Source organism: Artemia sp. Qi Xiang Cuo, chromosome 7 (genome assembly GCF_049724085.1).
Source record: "Artemia sp. Qi Xiang Cuo chromosome 7, ASM4972408v1, whole genome shotgun sequence".
NCBI lineage: Eukaryota > Metazoa > Arthropoda > Branchiopoda > Anostraca > Artemiidae > Artemia > Artemia sp. Qi Xiang Cuo.
Window position 1 is genome coordinate 35033428 of NC_142800.1, and position 21248 is coordinate 35054675.

A 21248-nucleotide genomic window follows, 5' to 3' on the forward strand; every position below is an offset into this window, starting at 1 on the left:
ATAGGGTTGACCCTGTTGGGTAAACATGAACATTATCATTTTCTTGGAATAAATTGCTTTTACGTCATTCTATATTTCATAGAAAAACCGCAAAATTAAGGGTAAAAGAAGACGAAGACTTAATTTCTATACATGAGTCGCCTTTTTCTCTTCTTATGTCAGAGATTATGATTTTTTTCCTAGAAAACCAGCCTTTCTTGGGTTTAATTTTTCTTGACAATAAAACATAATTGCGTTTTGTCAGAGGTAAAGGTAGACTAAAAGTTATATTCTTTAAACGAGCTGTTTTCTGCTAGAACTGGCATTTTGTTTAACACTAACAAGTTTTCTCTTTGAAGTAACAACTTTTTCATTAATACTAACAAACTTTTACTTAAAACTATCAAATGTCTCTTGAAAGTAACAGGTTTTATCTTAATAGTAACAATTTTTTTCTAATAGCAGCAAGTTTTCCGTCAAAGATAACAAATTTCTCTTAGAAGTAATAATTTTTTGCTTATGATAACAAGTCTTCTGTTAGAACTGGCAAGTTTTCCTTAACACTAGCAAATTTTCTCTTTGAAGTAGCAACTCTTTTCCTTAACACTAATAAACATTTACTTAAAACTATCTAATGTCTATTGGAAGCAACAAGTTCTTTTTCTTAATAGTAACAATTTTTTTCTATTAGCACCATGTTTTCCGTCAAAGATAACAAATTTGTCTTAGAAGTAACAATTATTGTTTATGATAACAAGTTTTATGTTAGAAGCACCAAGTGTTTTCTTAGCACTAGCAAATTTTCTCTTCGAAGTAAAAACTTTTTTCTTTAATAATAACAAACTTTTACTTAACACTATCAAATTTCTCTTGAAAGTAACAGATTTTTCTTAACACTAACAAATTTTCTCTTCAAACTAACAACCTTTTCCTTAATACTAACAAACTTTTACTTAACACTATCAAATGGCCCATGGAAGTAACAGGTTTTTTTCTTATTAGTAACAAATTTTTCTAATAGCACCAAGTTCTCCCTCAAAGATAAAAAATTTCTCATAGAAGTAAAATTTTTTCGTCTATGATAACAAGTTTTCTGTTAGAAGTAATAAGTTTTTCTTAACACTAACAAATTTTCTCTTAGAAGTAAAAACTTTTCCTTAATACTAACAAACTTTTACTTAAAACTATCAAATGTCTCTTGGAAATAACAGGTATGTTTCTTAATAAAAAAATTTTTTTCTAATAGCACTATGTTTTTGGGCAAAGATAGCAAATGTCTCTTAGAAGTGACAATTTTTAGTCTGTGATAACAAGTTTTTCCTTAGAAGTAGCAAGTTTCTCTGAAGACCAACTAATTTTCTCTTCAAAGTAACAAATTTTTTCCTTAATACAAACAAAGTTTTACTTAAAACTATCAAATGCCTCTTGGAAGTAACAGGGTTTTTTCTTAATAGTAGAAGAAATTCTAATAGCAGCGAGTTTTCCGTCAAAGATAATAAATTTCTCTTAGAAGTAACTATTTCTTGTTTATGATAGCAAGTTTTCGGTTGGAAAAAGCAAGTTTTTCCTAACACTAACAAATTTTCTCTTCGAAGTAAAAACTTTTTCTCTTAATACTAACAAACTTTTACTTAACATTATCAAATTTCTCTTGGAAGTAAAAGGTTTTTTCATAATAGTAACAAACTTTTTTCTAATAACTTCAAGTTTACCGTCAAAGATAGGATATTTTTCTTAGAAGTAAAATTTTCTCGTTTATGATTACAAGTTTACTTTTATAAGTAGCAAATTTTTCTTAAGACTATCAAATTTTCTCATCGAAGTAACGAATTTTTCCCTTAACACTAACAAATAATTACTTAATATTAACAAACTAACAAACAATATGTCTTTTGAAAGTAACAACATTTTCTTAATAGTAACATTTTTTTCTAATAGCACCAAGTTTTAGGTCAAAGATAGCAAATTTCTCTTAGAAGTAAGAATTTTTTGTTGATGATAAACTACTACGAATCAGCATCGATTAATAAATGAAACCCTTTATTTGTAATTTACTAAAAAATATAAACGTTTTTAATTTCATAACTTTAATAAATCAAATAATATTAGCATTTTGATTACTAAATATCAGTATATGTATATTAAACTGACAATTCACAGTCATTGTATTTTTTCCAGTAAAGTCAAATTATGTTCTGGCCTTGGAAAGGTATGGGGGTTTTGAGCCCTGCTCATGTTAATTTCTGCTCGTTTTAAGTTTGACTCGGTTATTTATTGTAATTTATTTTCGTGTTGGGTTTCATTTATTTATCGATACTGATTTGTGGTAGTTTCACGCTTGGTAGATTACTTTATTTTATTTTTTGCTCATTTTTGGTTCAAACGAGTTCTTTACTTTTCTATGAGAAACTTACCTTGTGGAAAAAGTTTTTTTCAATTAATTTCTGTTCGTTTTGTATTGACATTGTCTTTTCAGGGAAAAAGAAATAATACTTTATATCTTTTCTTTTTTTAAGACTCTATAGTTTGGCCTGCTATTTGCATGCTGGAGAAAAATTTTCAGCAATTTTTAACAACATACAACCTTTTAAAAATCTGGACACAAATAGTAATGTTTAATTTATTTCAAACCTCCTCTAGTTGACCTGAAATAGAAAACTTGATACCATTCGCAAAGAAAATCTGTTTAATTTCTTTAACAGCTTGGATACACTTACGCTTTTTTGATTTGGTTAAATTTTAAGAGCAGAAGTAGCCCCGAAAGTTTGAACATAATACCTTCAGCCGATCTTGGGACACTGCTGAGATGTTTTATTGGGAATTCGCATTAAAAAAGTGTATTTTGATTTAATCTAAAGGCAACATTTAGTTTTTAAACAAAATGGGAAAATGGGAGGGTGGGCGTGGGAGGAGGACTAGTTACCCTCCAATCACTTTCGACTATTAAAAGGGACATTAGCCCTTTCTATCTTCAATCGAATGAGGCTCTTTCGAAGTGCCTATGACAACTCCTTCGATACGTAGTGCCCTGGTCTAAACAAAAAAAACAATAATACATTCTATCCAGATTGATCTTTACTATAAAAATGTCAAGCCTTCCAATAAATTTCGACAATTAAAAAAGGTACCAGTCTTTTCAATTCCCAATCGAATGAGCCTTTTTTGAGTTTCTACGACAAGTCTTTCTATAAACACCTTATATGGCCCCAGGGCATAACTTATAGCCCTTGCCCTGAGGGCTGTGAGGGGGTTGTCATCTAATCCCTAAAGACCTAATTTCTAAAACTTTCATCTACGTGAAATAAATCGGCTATCTCAAAATTTTGATTGGATGTGTTTGTGGAAATGGTGGGTGTGAGAGGGGGGCTAGTTGCCCTTCAATCACTTTCTACTATTGAAAAGGGCACTAAAACTTTCAATTTCCAATCAAATGAGCCCTTTTGGAGTTTCTACGACAAAATTTAATACAAAAGCCTTATAAGCCCACAGGGCATAACTTACAACCTTTTCCCTGAGGGTTGTAGGGGGAGGGTTATCATCCTTAAAAGACCTAATTTCCAGAACTTTCAACTACATTGAACAGAATGAATATCTCAAGATTTTGATTGGATGTGTTTGGGAAAATGGTGGGCGTGAGACGGGGGTTAGTTGCTCTTCAATCACTTTCGACTAGTAAAAAGGGTTTTAACCGTTTCAATTTCAAATCAAATGAGCCCTTTTTGAAGTTTCTACGACAAGTCTTTCTATAAAAACTCAATATGCTCCCAGGGCAAAACTTACAGCCCTTGCCCTGAGGGCTTTGGGGGGTTGTCATCCGCAAAGAGATAATTTCCAGAACTTTCTACTACGTAGAAAAAAATGGCTATCTCAAAATTTTGATTGTATGTGTTTTGGGACAGGGTGGGTGCGAGAGGGGGATTAGTTGCCCTCCAATTACTTTTGTCTATTAAAGAAGGCATTAGCCATTTGAATTTCCAATCGAATACACCGTTTTTCAGGTTTCTACGACAAAGCTTTCAATAAGAACCTTATATGCCCCTAGGGCGTAAATTGTAACCCTTGCCCCGAGGGCTCTGAGGGGAAGGGGTTTTCATCCTCAAAGATATAATTTCCAGAACTTACAACTACGTTGAACCAAATGGCTATCTCACAATTTTGATTGGATGTGTTTGAATAAATGATGGGCTTGAGAGAGGGGTTAGTTGCCCTCCAATTACTTTCGACGATTAAGAATGGCACTGGCACTTTAAATTTCCAATCGAATGAGCCCTTTTTCAAGTTTCTACTACAAAGCTTTTAATGAATACCTTATATGCCCCCAGGGCATAACTTATAACCCTTGCCCTGAAGACTTTGGGGGGAGTGTCCTGCTCAAAAGTATAATTTCCAGAACTTTAAACTACGTTACACAAAATGGCCATCTCAAAGATTTTGATTGGATGTGTTTGGGGAAATGGTGGGCGTGGAAGGGGTGTTAGTTGCCTTCCAATCACTTTCGGATATTAAAAATGGCGCTCGCCATTTCAATTTCCAATCGAATAAACCTTTTTTGAACTTTATACGACAACACTTTGTGTAAGAACCATATATGCCCCAGGGCATATCTCACAAGCCTTGACCTGAGGGCTGTGGGGGTTGTCATCCTTAAAGACCTAATTTCCAAAATTTTCAACTATGTTGAACAAAATGGATGTCTAAAAATTTTGATTGGATGTGTTTGGGGAAAAGGTGGGCGTGAGATGGGGTTAGCTTTCCTCCAATCACTTTCGACTTTTAAAGATGGCACTAGCTCTTTGAATTTCCAATCGAATGCACTCCTTTTCAAGTATCTACGACAAAGCTTTCAATAAAAGCCTGTTATGCACCCAGCGCATAACTTGTAACCCTCGCCCTGAAGGCTCTTTGGGGGAGGAATTGTCATCGTCAAAGACCTAATGTCCGGAACTTACAACTACGTTGAACAAAATGACTATCTCAAAATTTTTATTTGATGTGTTTGGATAAATGGTTGGCGTTTGAGGGGGGTTAGTTGTCCTCCAATCACTTTCTACTACTAAAAAGGGCACTAGGCCTTTGAACTTCCAATTGAATGAGCCTTTTTTTAGGTTTCTACAACAACATTTTCTATAAAAACCTTATATGGCCCCAGAATTTAACTTACAATACTTGCCCTGAGGGCTTTGGGGGAGTGTCCTCCTCAAAAACATAATTTCTGTCTGGAAATCAACTACGCTGAACAAAATGGCTATCTCGAAATTTTGATTGGATGTGTTTCGGAAAATATTGGGCGTGGAAGGGGTGTTAGTTGCCTTCCGATCACTTTCGACAATCAAAAAGGGCAAAAGCCACTCCAATTTCCAATTGAATGAGCCCTTTTCGAAGTTTCTACGACAACTTCTTCGATACAAAGTGCCCTGGTCAAAAGGAAAAAATAATAAATAATACATTGTGCTAACATCGTTTTTATATGCCCCCAGAACATAACTTAAAACCCTTGCTCTGAGGGCTGTAGGGGAGTGTCCTCCTCAAAAATATTATTTCTATCTGGAAATCAACTATGCTGAACAAAATGGCTATCTAAAAAGTTTGATTGAATTGTCTGGGGAAATAGTGGGCGTCGAAGGGGTGTTAGTTGCCTTCCAATCTGCTTCGACTATTAAAATGGGCACTAGCCGTTCCAATTTCCAATTGAATGAGCCCTTTTCCAAGTTTATACGAAAACTCCTTCGATACGAAGTTCCCTGGTGTGGAAGAAAATAATCATAATAATAATAATACATTGTGCCAACATCGTTCTTTACTTAGGCTGCGCAATTGCGCTGCCTATGATACTAACCAGCTTTTACTTAATATTATCAAATTTCTCTTGGAAGGATAACATTTTGTTAATGATAGCAAGTTTTCCGTTATAAATAGCAAGTTTTCTTAACACTATCAAATTTTCTCATCAAAGTAGCGACTTTTTTTCTTAATACTAACAAACATATACTTAATAATATCAAAAGTCTATTGGAAGTAACAGCTTTTTCTTAATAGTAACTTTTTTTTCTAATAGCAGCAGGATTTCAGTCAAAGATAACAAATTTCTCTTAGAAGTAACATTTTTTATGCTTATGATAACAAGTTTTAGGTCAGAAGCAGCAAGTTTTCTTAACATTAATAAATTTTCTTTTGGAAGTAACAACAATATTTTCCTTGATACTAACAGGCTTTTACTTAATAATATCAAATTTTTTTGGGAAGTAACAGGTTTTTCTTAATAGTAAAAATATTTTTCTAATAGCAGCAAGTTTTCGTTCAAAGATAACAAATTTCTCTTAGAATTAACAATTTTTGTTTATGGTAACAATTTTTTTGTTAGAAGTAACAAGTTTTTTCTTAACACTAGCAAATATTCTCTTCGAATTAACTATTTCTTCCTTAATACTAACAAACTTTTGCTTAATTCTACAAAAATTCTCTTGGAAGTAACACCATTTTCTTAATAGTAATAATTTTTTTCTAATAACAGCAAGTTGCCCACCAAAGATACCAAATTTCTCTTAGAAGTAACAATTTCTTTTTGTTTATGATAACAAGTTTTCACTCAGAAGTAGCAATTTATTCTTAACACTAACCAATTTTCACTTTGAAGGAACAAATTTTTCTCTTAATACTAACAAACTTCTACTAAACACTATCAAATTTCTCTTGGAAGTAACAGGTTTTTTTCTTAATAGTAACAATTTTTTTCTAATAGCAGCAAGTTTTCCGTCGAAGATAACAAATTTCTTTTAGAAGCAACAATTTTTCGTCTATGATAACAAGTTTTCTGTTAGAAGTTGTAAGTTTTTTTTAACACTAACAAATTTTTTCTCCGAAGTAACAACTTTTATACTTAACAGTAACAACCTTAATACTAACAAACTTTTACTTAACACTATCAAATCTCTCTTTGAAATAACAGGTTTGTTTCTTAATATTAACAATTTTTTTCTAATTGCAAAAAAGTTTGCTATAATATTAAGAAACGTTTTCCGTCAAAAATAACAAATTTCTGTTAGAAGTAACAATTTTCCATCTATGATAACAAATATTCTGTTAGAAGTAGCAAGTTTTTCTTAACGCTAACAAATTTTCTTTTCGAAAGTAACAACTTTTTCCTAAATACTGACAAACTATTACTTAATACTGTCAAATGCCTCTTGGAAGTAACAGGGTTGTTCTTAATAGTAACAATTTTTTCTAATAGCGACAAGTTTTCCGTCAAAGATAACAAATTTCTATTAGAAGTAACTATCTTTGTTTACGATAACAAGTTTTCTGTTAGAGTAAGCAAGTTTTTGTTACCATTAACAAATTTTCTCTTCGAAGGAACAACCTTTTCCTGAATACTAACAAACTTTTACTTAACACTATCAAATGTCTCTTGGAAGTAACAGGATTTTTTCTTAACACTAACAAATTTTTTCTAGTAACAACAAGTTCACCGTCAAAGATAAGATATTTCTCTCAGAAGTAACAATTTTTCGTCTATGATAACAAGTTTTCTGTTAGAAGTAGCAAATTTTTCTTAACACTAAGAAATTTTCTCTTCGAAGCAACAAACTTTTTCCTTAATACTAACAAAGTTTTACTTGACACTATCAAATGCCTCTTGGAAGTAACATGTTGTTCTTAATAGTAACAGAATTTTTCTAATAGCAACAAGTTTTCCGTCTTTGATAGCAAATTTCTCTTAGAAGTAACTATGTTTTGTTTATGATAAAAAGTTTTCTGCTAGAAGAAGCAAGTTTTCCTTAACACTGACAAATTATCTCTTCGAAGTAACAACATTTTTCCTTAATACTAACTAACTTTGACTTAATAATATTAAATTTCTCTTGGAAGTAACAGTATTTTCTTAGAAGTAAGAATTTTTTCTAATAACAGCAATTTTTCTGTCAAAGATAACAAATTCCTCTTAGAAGATACAATTTTTGTTTCTGATAATAAGTTTTCTGTTACAAGTAGCATGTTTTTCTTAACACTAAAAAAATTTCTCATTGAAGTAAAGACCTTTTTCCCTTAATACGAACAAACTTTTACTTAATATTATCAAATTACTCTTGGAGTTAAAAGGGTTTTTTCTTAATAGTAAGAAATTTTTTTCTAATAAAAGCAGGTTTTCCGCCAAAGACAACAAATTTCTTTAAAAAGTAACAATTTTCTTATAATAACAAGTTTTCTGTTATAATTAGCAAGTTTTTCGTAACATTGATGTTAATATAATATTAGAAATACATTTTAGGCAATCAATGCAGAGTTTCCGAGCGCTTACCAACTGGTTTTAAGCCTCAGTTTATCGTGCAAAGGTACTATGCAATTGCTATGCCATATCAACTGAGCCAAAAAGGCAATGATATTATTTTGTTCTTAGAAATACAATCTATGCAAATGCTATCAATGCGGTGTTTCCGCTGCTTTTTTTCACATCATTTTGTGAATATGCATACCTCAGTGATTTGAGTTGATTGCTAGCCAGACATATTCTTTTTGTACTCCAATGGTACCGAGCTCACTGGTTCTTTTGATGGCCAAGGACACTTGTTTCGGCCCCAAATATTGTAATGACTACAGCCAGCCAGGTATCCTTTTTGTAATGTAATAGTCCCGAGCACACTGGTCTTTCAATACAGGGTTTGCGCATGAGTTTGGGTCCCCAAGTTCCCCTCCAGGGCCCCAATGCCTCCCAACGTTTTTGCCCCCTCCTCCATTTATTTTACCCCGTGAAAAAAGTAACATGCAAAGAAAGCGTGTGCGCACGCTTACTAAGCTTAAGCGAACCTAACTCAGAATCATATAACATAATATAACCTAAGTGAAAAATCAGATTGTCATCTAGAACTTTGGTGAAAAATGGTAGCACTTGGATAGGAAGATATAAACAGCGCCATCTATGACTATAAATTAAAAGATGACAGCAGTAGGAACGTGAGCAAAGTATTTGATGTCATAAACAAAAAAAACAAACTGTTTGTTAGCTTAAAATTAATTGTATGTTGAATAAATGCAGAACAGAAGTTCAGCATTTCTCCTCTTTGGGAAAATTCAAAACTGGAGCGTTGCTCTTTTCTCTTCATTAGAAAAATTCTGCACAGAAGTTAAACTTTCTGATATATTAGAGTTCATATCAAAGATTATTTTGCTAGCCAAGTTGACAATTCAATCACTGTTTAATTAATGGTAATAAAACTCTCCAGAAGGTCAGGGCTCTGCTTAATATTCACTTTGTTATTTCATCAACAAAATGCTTAGCAAGCTTGTCAATGCAATATGGGTTTCATTGGAATGATGCCAAAAATTCCCGGAAACGGATATTTCAAGGCTTAACAACAAGACCCGATGGTGACTTTCACTCCCTGTGAAATCTTTATAGCACTCATGTAATACACACAAAACTGAGAGGCATCTGGTCAAAATTTCTTGGAAACGACTCAAGAAATTCTCGGAAACAAAGGGTTGTAAGAATGATTAAGATAAATTCTCCAAAAAGGACGATCTCAATGGCATATAAACTGCTGTTTTCTATGACCACCTGTTACAGAAAACCCATTGCCTCTCCAGGTGGTTGTGCTGCCATGGGATACATTATGGCATATCATCAAAAACTATCTAGCAAGCATGTCAATCACTGTGTGTTGTCTGGATAGTTCCAAAAAATCACGAAAACAAAGATCTCGAGGCATAGCAATAAGACGAGACGGTTACTTTTGCAGTACAGATAGGAAAATACAGAACAGAAGTGTGAGTTTTTTCTCTTCTGTGGAAAACTTCAGAACAGAACTTGAACTATTTTTTCATCTTTTAGGGGTAAATTAGGACAGAAGTTTAACTTTTCCCTTTTCTTTGAGAGAAATCAGAACAGAAGTGGAACTTTTTTTTCATCTTTGGAAAAATCGTGGACCGAATTTGAAATTTTTCGCTTCTTAAGAAAAACCCAGACCAGAAGTTGAACTTTTTTCTCTTCTTTGGGAAAATTTAGAACTAGAGTGTGACATTTTTCTCTTCCAGCAGAAAAATCCAGAACAGATCTTTAACTTTCTTTATTCTTTGGAAAAAAATTCAGATTTGAACTTTTTTATCTCATATGTTAAAATTCAGAACAGAACTTAAATTGTTTCTCCGTTTACAGAAAAATGAGAACAGAAGTGTAACTTTTTCTCTTCCTTGGTAAAGTTCAAAATCGAATTTAAATTTTTTCTCTTCTTTAGAAAAATTCAAAACAAAAGTTGAAATCTTTTTCGCTTCTATGGGGAAATTGAAAACTGTAGCATGACTTGTTTCTCTTCTTTAGATAAATTCATGAACAGAAGTGTGACTTTTTTCTCTTCTTTTGAAAAATTCAGAACAGAAATTGAACTTTTTGGTATATTAGAATCCTTATCATATGTTCTTTTGCTAGACATATTGACAATTCAATCACTATTCAATTAATGATAATAATGTTCTCCAGATGGTCAAGGTTCCGCTCAGATCCATCGTGTTATTTCATCGACAAATGCTTAGCAGGCACTTCAATGCTTAGCAGGCACTTCAATGAAAAATTCAGAAAAGAACTTAAAAAAATTTCACTGTTTTGGGAAAATCAAAACAGAAGTGTAACTTTTCCCCCTTCTTTAGAAAACTCCAGAACCGAATTTGAAATTTTTTTTTCGTTTCTTTCGAAATAATTCAGAACAGAAGTTGAGCGTTTTTTCTCATCTTTTTTGAAAATGCAGAACGGAAGTTTGACTTTTTTCTTCAATAGAATAATCCAGAACAGAAGTGTAACTTTTATTCTCTTCTTTGGAAAAAAATTCAGAACTGGAGTGCAACTTTTTTCGCTTCTATGGAAAAAATCAGAATGGAACTTTAACTTTTTTCTCTGGTTGGAGCAAAATCGGAACAAAAGTGTGACATTTTTCTCTTCTTTGGAAAAATTCAGAACAGAAATTGAACTTTCTTGTATACCTATAATCCTTGTCAAAAGTTCTTTTGCTCGACATGTTGACAATTCAATCACGGTTTGATTAATTATAATAAATTTCTCCAGTTGGTCAGGGCTCTGTTCAGATTCATGGTGTTTTCTCATTGACAAAATGCTTCGCAAAAATTTCAATGCGATAAAGCTGCCATCGGAATGATGCCAAAAAATGTCCGCGAACAGCTGTTTCGAGACATAACAAAATAACCAGATGGTTGACTTCTACTCTCTGTGAAATTTCTATAGCAGCCGTGTGATACAGATTACACTAAGAGGCACCAGGCCAAGAAATTCTGGGAAACAAAGCATGAAATTCTCTGAAAAAAAGAGTTCTCGGAATGGTGCCATGAAATTCCTCTGAAACAAAGATCACAATGGCATTGCAACTGTTTTTTATTTATTACCACCTTTTATAGAAAACCCAATATATGTTCATGATGGTCAGGGTGTTATGGGATCCATTATGACATATCATCGAAACACTGCCTATCAACCATATCAAATCACTGTGTGTTGTTGGAATAGAGCCAAGAAATTCCTGGAAAGAAAGATCTCATGGCATAGCAACAACACCAGATGGTGACTTTTGCAGTATAGATGTGAAAAATCAGAACAGAGGTGTAACTATTTTTTATCTTCTTTAGAAAAATATTATATCTCTGACTTTTGAAAAATTATCACCCATTTGCCTTTTGAATCTTGATAAGTTCCCACTTCTTATGTCTCTGACACTAAAGAGAATCCAGTTTATCTATGTCAGACTTTGGTAAAAACGTTATCTACCCATTTCAGACTCTAGTACACCATCTGTGAGCCTAGTAATAGTGTCGGTGTCTGAAAATCCCTGTTCTTGCATCTCAGACTTTTGAATAAATATTCTAAACGATGAAGTTGTTAACGTACCCTATAATATTGAAAACATAACAAAGAAATTCACTGAAATACTCATATTGAAATAATAGCACGTATAATACTACATGTCATCAAAATCATCATAAAAAAATTTTATATTTCGAATCCATTCCAAAAACTCAATCACCATGTTATCTAGACTTGGCATTTATTTCATTTCGGGGCCGTACATGACTTTTAACATGGTTTCACTTAAAAGCTCATCACAAATTTCATAATTGCTATCATTCTGTACAATGATGGTATCTAATGGTAAACTTTCAATGATACTATTAACATTCACTGAGGCTTTGCTTTTCATGAATTGTGTTTAATTTCCTTGTTGATTTTATCTACCAATACTCTTTATATTTTGCCAGGGACTTCACTGTCCATTACCACATTATTTTTGCACAGGTAATATTTATGGCACTGAGACAGGATATGATTTATGACGTTGGTGCAGCAGCATGCCTGTCTTCTTTTTATTTTCCGTTGAATGCTAATACCTGAAAGATGGTGATAGGATTTATCTACAGGTAACGTGTTACACTCACTATGAACAAGAAGTTGACCCTCGTTGTCAACTATTACTCTTAGAAATTCTTTATCTTTAAGCATTATCATACCCGTAAATTTTATTCTAGTAAATGCACCATTAGTAATGTCAAATTTTTTGATAGTCCATAGGAATTTAATCTCTCACTGTCATGACAATGCTCACATGTATTTCCAATGATGTCACCATTAGTACTATTTTTTAGTTCAAATATTTGTCTTTGTCAGCATTCAGTGTTGCGAGAACTCTATCATGTGCACCAGGTACGTAAGCAGGGGGGCCTCCGGGCCCGCCCCCCTCCCGAAATATCCGATTTTTTTATTTTCCCATAATTTTATGATTTTCCTCACAGAATAATGGGTTTGAAGGATTTGGGCTCCCCCCACCCCACCCCGAAACAACTTCCTGCGTACGTGTCTGATGTGCACATCCTTTCTTAAAGTATTTCATCTTCACTTGTTCATTATTGCTATTATTCTATTCAATGATGGTATCTGGTGGTAAACTACCAATGATACTATTAACATTCACCAAAGATTAAATGTCATTTTAAGACATGAAAAAATTTTAAGCACCAAAAAAAATTATAAGCTCCAACAAAATTATAAGTTCCAAAAAAACTTCCAAGTTCCAATAATTTGTGAGTCCCAAAAAACAAACTCTAAATCTCATCCAAAAAATTCTAAGTTCAGAAAAAAATTTCCAAGTTCCAAAAAAATATTTTCAAATTCCAAAAAAATTCAAAGCTCAAAAAATTCTTAGTTGCAAAAAAATATAAGTTCCGAAAAAAAATTCTACATTCAAGAAATGTCCAATTTCAAAAAAATAAAAAAAATTATTAGCCAAAAAAATTTCTAAGTTCCAAAATAAATTCAGTTCCAAAAAAACTAAATAAAAATATAAATTTTAAGTTAAGACAATTTTAAGCTAAAAAAACTGGGTGGGAGAAATTATGAGGGGACAATTTTTTTTGGGGGGGGGGGGCTTTGGGGCCGTGGAGGGGGCCCTGGGACCCTGGAAGGAAACATGGAGACATAAACTCATGCGCAAGTTTGGTAACAGAAAACCCGTGTGCTCGGGACCATCATATTACAAAAATGAAACCTGGCCGGCTGTAGTAATTACAATCTTTGGAGCCGGAACAAGTGTCATTGACCATGAAATGAACCAATACCAGTACCATTAGAGTACACAGAGAATATGTCTGCCTAGCAATCAAATAAAATCACTGTGGTATGCATATTAAAGGAATAATGCAAAAAAAGCAGCCGGAAACAACGCATTGATAGCATTTGCATAGAATTTGTTTCTAATAAAATAATAATTTCATAGCCTTTTTGGCTCAGTTGACTACCGCAACATTTTTGAAATTCTCAAAAGAACATCAAGAAATTCTCAGAAACAAGGAATTGTCTGAATGATTCCAAGAATGTATTTCTAAGAACATAATAATATCAATGACCTGTTGGCTCAGTTGACTAACGCGTCTTTCTTTTACCATAGGAAATCTTAGATCGCACTTTCGATTACTACACCAGACAAATTTCAGAAAATCAATGGAAAGACTGCTGAGCAACAAAAAATGGGTCGTTAAAAAAAAATATGTCACCATCTATAACTGCGGTTAACAATAACGCCATATATGACTTTAGTTATGCAGATGACAGCACTGGGGGAATCCCCGTTCTATGTGGTCTTAAAAAAGTGACGGCACCGAGATCCGAAGGGATAGGGCTGTGACAGGACCAATTGGGGGAATACTACTGGCAAACCAATACTTTGGTGACAAAAATGCTTTTATCCTCTCATTTCCTCCTCCAAAAATAGAATATGAAGTTCTCTTGATTCCCCTCCTAATACTTTATAAAAGTTTTTAATCGATCCACCAGCAGTTCCTGAGATATTAAATATACGACATTTTGACAGCCTGGGTACACATAACGTCTTTCACTTAACTTAATGCTTCACTATAAAATAAGTCTCATAGAGGCGCATAGTGCAAAGACTCTTTTTTTTATATAAATAGAGATAATGTTGAACCAAGAATTTGGCTAATTTATAGCCACATTTTTAAGTAAAGTCATACAAAACTTCCAGCTATCATCTGTACAAACGTATACAACATTGTTTCATCGAAGAAACTAAGTATAAATGCCTTTCTATAGCCAAAACCTCATTCTTCTTTGCAGACCATTCATTTTTTTAACCTAACACATTGAAATTAAAAAAAAGCATTTGGTTTTTACCCCCCCCCCCCATTAATATTTATATTCCAAAATGAAAAATCGACCTGTTTTATTTTATTTATTCTTTAGGTTACCGCATTGGTCTCATTTAAACTACTACTATTGTATAGCGTAATCATAGTTGGTTTTCTTTTTGAATGAGTGGTTTACTTTTATATGCGCATATTTAGCTACATGTACTATATTGAGATTTCTGGTAAAAGAAATTTGGTACTTGTCGGTTATTGGAAACACATTCAAGAATTACGCTTAGGTTACATCTCAGTAAACCGGTTTCATAGCTACAAATCAAGTGATGAATGATTCAATGCACTGGCCTTTTTGGGGTGTTTCCAATAACCGACAAATACCGGAAATTATTTTCGGTCCCAGTCCTTGAGAAATTATCAGCTGTAGCAGCAAAGTAGTTTAATTTCAGGTTTCAAAACACTTCACGCAATATCATGGACTCTAATTGCTGCTTGGATTTCATCGCTTAGAATTCTTAAGCACCATTCTTTAGATTTTAAAATTGTTGAGATTGTAATTGTTGTTGAAAATATACCAGAACTTTTCTTTGCACCATATATGGTATATGCCTAAGTATTATCCAACTGTAAATTTTCAGTTAAAGTTCCATATACTGGTGTGCCATAAATCTACGCCATCTATCAAAACTCGTTTTGTACGTGGTTTTAAACAACTTAAGAAGAGTACGTTCCAGTATGACAGTATCGCAAGTTAAATCAAATAAGACTACTTATACTTGGACTTCTGACATAAGAAATAGGCCAAAAATCTCGGTTTTTGCCTCACTGACACAATACAGACTAGTGTTTGGGCTAGTTACGAGTTCTATTCCTGTAAAGAAAGCTGTATCACCAGAGATTTCTGATGTCATCTAAGCTGTTGAAGTACACAAATTAATGTAAAACTTTCAATATTCCATTTTAACTCTTTAACAGGTAAACTAATATGCTAAGCTTTTTTAAATTAATTATTAGACTAACATTTGAATTCAACTGACGTAATAATGTTAAGGACATACCCATTTTTTTTTATTTGGATTATTTTAATGGCTCTTATTAATTTCTTTACTTTCACCGAGGGATAAAACTCTCGTCGTGTGCTTCAGTAATAAATATTTTCATGAATTTTAGCATTTCTGTCAATTTCCTATTTGGAGAAAAATTCCTCATTTCGTTCTTGTAATTAAATTTGCTTCTTGAAGTTAAAACAAATAGAGAGGAAATATTACTAAAGAGAATAAAAAGAGAAAGAAGTTTGAAGGGAGTATATAAATCAGGAGGTAGATCGGTCTTCCTAGTTCATAACAGGATCCCTGTATATTCAACAGCTTTGAGTATATACACTATGTATGGTTATTACCCATGTTGGATTGCTTGTTCAAGTCTGTGATGTGATTAGACGTCTTTGTTTTTATTTACATTAAAGTCATTATATTACTGGCAATTTTCTTCTGATCTGGTAATTTAGGTCTCAAAGCATGTTATTCGCATAAACCATTTAATGAAAACGCTTGTAGAATTGATTATGATTAGTTAATGCATTTTGTTTTTTCCATGCCTAAGACCTAATAGGGTTAAAAATTGTTTATCTTGAGAGCAATACTTTGCAAGGAACGTGTTATGCGACGGTGATGCTGAGTTAATAAACACATGATATTTTCTTAAAAAACGGTCCTGACTAAGCAAGAACAAAATCTCGGGATTTTTTTCATCTATTTATTTAAATTTATAGGTTAGGAAAACAATGTGAATTTCCTAGCTTTTAGAGATCTAACTATAAATAAATAGCAAGGTAAATGGATAGCATTGCTAACTTTAATTGATGATAGTTCTTACTGTTGTTTGCTGCACGAGATCGCCTTTAAATTTATATTATGAGCCCTACTGACCTTTTCCTTTTGAAAGGTTTGAGTAGATGGCAGTGTACAAATTAAAATGGCAGTGCTGAATCCGTTCGTTAAGAAACAAAAATAAATCAAGAGGAATTTTAGTTGCATAATTTAGGAGTCAAACATTAGTCAAAAATTAGACTATTGAAAGCTATTTTATTTGATGACCGAAATATCCACAAATGAATCTTTAATACCCCGAGTTTAAACATACTATTCAAGTCGTTTTTTCGCTTCAACAAGCACGTGCGTAGGGCAACCAGAAAGTGACAGAAAGACCAAAGGTATCATTAAAGGCATATGACTTTAAAGGTTGTGTTCCAGGTTGTAAACCGTAGTAACTTTACTTTAACTATAAAAGTTACTTGAAGTCGCATCCACTATGAACGGTTGTGAAGTAACTACTGGCCTACTAGGTTTGTAAGGGTTTAATCTTCATAAGTTTTAATTGTATTCATTACTCTTTCAGTATAATTTAGCCTAATAATACTTTCAATGTTTCGAAATGTTATTAATAGCAATGATGATAATGATGCACAGTTACTTCACTAAAGTTGGTCGTTAACTATCTCAAGTAAAATTTACTAAAAAAGTAAATTCAAAGTTACTTTTCTGTTCATCAAGCTAGGCTACTACGGAGCTTCACCTGGAACAAAAAAGTTACTTTTTTGTAACTTTTAGTTACTTTCTGATAAACACAGAATGCAGCCAAAGACAATAGCACTGAACATTCTGACACAGACAACTTTTAGGATATTCAGGGAGGGTGAGGAAGCTCTGTCCCATTCATCAGGTATTAGAAACGTGTTTCAAGACTATTCAAGTTTATTTAAAATGGTTAAAGAAATGTTTAGAAAATTGGATAAAATGCGAAAGTTTGATATAAAAGGGGAACGTAAAAAATATGGCACTAGACTTTATGGTCCAAACCGGTGGAGCTGATCTCCGTTTCATGGCCCTTCATCCAGAAAGTACAAGGGGGGGTTTAGGGCCAGCCAGCCTTTGTTTTCACACACCTTTCCTACTTACCTACCCCAGATTTCTCCAGGTACCCAATTAGGGCTGGATCGACTTTGGCTGAGCCTAAAGAGTCACGAATGAAAAATAAGAGCAGTATGAGAACCCGAAACCAACAGATATTATTATCTACACGATGGAGGCGTCTGTCCCCCTCAGACCCCCCGCTACTTCACTAAATTATGATAAATAAGTTTTTGAAAGTAGTTCGAATATGACAAATATAGTCTGCTGATAATTGCAATCTTTCTTGACCGGCTTGCTTTTGAAGAGAATTTGAAGTGAAAAAGAACAAAATGTTGAAGGACTATGATGCAAATTTAACTTTTTATCGCGTTACTCTTTTGTTAGTCTTTAGTATTAAAACATTCAGATTAAAAATCTTAGCGTAAAGAGGTGGGTAGGAAGTGGACTACCGCCTCTTTATATGTACGATATTCTCTGTTTGTTTCAAATTGTAGCGTCGCTCTTTAAGTTAATTTGAAAAAATCTTGTTTTTCATTTAACTTATGTTCATTTTAATATTAGTTTATTTCCATTTAGATATTCCATTGACTGTTACTCTAATTATGAGGGGTTCGGCAGCCCTCCTCGATCCTACTGACTTTTGTGCCACAATTTTGTATGACAGTTCCTTGAGATTAAGAATTTGTTTAAATGTATTTGGTTTACGCAGTAAAACTGTACTTTTCTTAAACATGAGGGAGATTGGATCAACACACCACTGTTGAAACTAAAGCTGAATTTTCTGCTACAGTCCACTAGATATCTCTTTTCGCACTAAATAGTTACGGTTTATACCATAGATTCAAAGTTTTTAAAACATTGTGCCAACATCTTTCTTTACTTAGGCAGCGCAATTGCGCCGCCTATGATTCAAAGTTTTTCATTATTTCTACAACCATACATTACGCTTTGTCCACATATACAAAGGCAGCGCAATGGCGCTGCCTATGATTCAAAGTTTTTCATTCTTTCTACAACCATACTTTACGCTTAGTCCACATATACTTAGGCAGCGCAATTGCGCTGCGTATGATTCAAAGTTTTTCATTCTTTCTACAACCATACTTTACGCTTAGTCCACATATATTCCCTCAAACGAAGGAAGACAAGGATATAAATTATCCCCCTACCTTTATTTTGACTGGAAGAACCTCTCTTGAGAGTTTGGAAATGTAAACCTAGAATTCTGTTTGTTTTGCGGTATTAGAATCCTCCCCCCCTCCCACTCACCTTTCGTCTCATAGCTGGTGCACAAGTATGCAACAAAGTAAACTTTTTACTATTACTATAAATGGTCTGTAATTACCGTTCCACATTGAAAGGGCTGCATGTACTTGGTACAATACCTATACATTTGCAAGTATATTTGTGGCAGTATGGCCTGTGAAACTGGAAGGTGGTATAAAGCATTTTTGATGGTTTTAAACTAATAGAAAATACACAAAATATAAATACGACAAACGGGTCTAAATCATATAGGTCATTAAATGAAAACGAATAAAAAAAAAAAACGAATATTTGGCCCATATCTAACAAGGCGTCTTCAGCGTAGAGAAAAAAAAAAACTAAAACTAAAAAATATATATAAAACTAAAATAGACTCACCTGAAAATATAATATACAATTGCTTTCCATTTACAATTTAAAGCTACCTTTGTGAAACCACCTCACAAAAGTAACTGGATTACACATTTAAATGTTTAACTTTAAATATTTCAAAAATATTTGTTAAGCAATTGTATGTTATATTTTTAGGTGAGTCTATTTTATTTTATGTATATTTTTTAGTTTCATTTTTTTTTTCTTTACGCTGAAGAAGCCTTGTTAGATACTGGCGAAATATTCGTTTTTGTTTTTTTCTTCGTTTTCATTTACTGGCTATAGACCCGTTTGTCGTATTTATATATTTTGTTGTTTCTGTCATGGCTGGCCAGTTCGGCTTTAGATCTTTTAAACTAATAGGCTCTCAAAATTATTGATTTACAGTTTGTTGGCCCCTTTCTGGCCCTTTTCAGAATTTAAATGACTGGAATCAGCAGTAAGCTGTGAGCTGTGAGCAGTGCTCGTAGAAGAGACGAAAGTACACGTACCCATGACCTCTGAGAGAGGGGGGTAAATGTAGAATTCTGCATTTTTAACATTCTTAATTAAAACATCCTCTTTAGGGTTCTCAGACACGTTGACCGTAATGTTTTGATTTTTACTTAAAGTTAAAGCCTCTTTGTTTTTTTCCCTTTTTTTCCAAAATTATGCAAAAGTTTTCCTATGCTAATAGCTTTTGGTGGGTAAATAAAAATTAATTAATTCTTAAAATTTAGAATTAATATACAAAAATTCTGTTGACGCATGTACTCTTATCAGTATTTCATATTTGTGTTTCGGTTTCTATTGACAGGGTTTGGTCCACCCCAAATGGCTTCAACTTGCACCTCAGGTAATATCGAAGAATTTATAAAGTTGTTACTTCGAAACCTAAGGCCAATAACTGCAATTTACAAATCCGAATTCACAATTTAGAGATTATAGTTAATTTTTAAACGACACCAAAAGAATTTGAGTTTTATGACCACAAACTTATGGCTAATATTGAAATATTTGGGTTAAAAATTATAATAAGATACGTGAATGGGTATCTCCAAAGGCCGATCTCCATCAATTTCGGTGCCTGGAGATTTTGTAGCCGACTATAACTTAGCAATTCCTATTATTATTATTGTTATTTATTGGAAAACCCGTCATACAAAAAAAAGGAAGAGACGGAGCAATAAGCGAAAAAAGAAAAAAAGAAGAAATACACACAAACTTAGCAGTGATAATAAACTTAGTTAGCGAACGCTGGAGCTAAGATCTAAATCAGCTCTTAGAACAAATTACAAAGACGAGAAACAAAAACTCAATAATACATTGCACTGCAGGTAGGTGACATATTTTTTGTATATGACTGTCCAAAAACAAAACACAGCATATATCCGACATGTTTCACAAATGATTTCTGTTTTCCAACGTAGCCTGTATAAGAAAATTTATTAGTTAAATATTCCAAAATAGATATTCCAAAGTAGAGTCTAATATTCCAAAGTAGAAGTCCAAAATCAAAGTATGGTTGGTACAAATTTCACAACTGGTTTTTAATTCTCATCAAAATTGGTGTTCATGGGTTTTACAAGTCACAAGGCTCCAATTATCTTAAAGCAAAATATAGTAAGTAACCAACAAATTTTGATGTTTCGAACTATATCTGATGCTCTTGATTGCAAATTTTGCTATGTAGAACACAAAAATCAAAACAAGGTAAGTAAATATGTTGTAAATGGTTCGTGATTTCCACTAAAACTCGACTGTAAGAGTTTAAGAGTAGTACACACGTGAGGCTAAAATTACAGTCTGAGCATACAAATTATAGTATCTATACTACATGTTTAACAAAGAGCTTTTTACTTTCACGAAGTTTGTGCTGAAGAGCTTAAGAGCTTGTTAAGCTTACATATCAGGTGTTAGTATTGTGTTAAAGAAATCCAAGATCAAAACTACGTAGGTGTATATTTCATAAATGATGTTGAATTTTCAGCAATGTGAAAATCACCGAAACTGCTTCAACCCCGACTGCAACCATAAATAAAAGATTATGACCACATAGCACAAATGAAACTTTAGTCAACGCTACTGCTA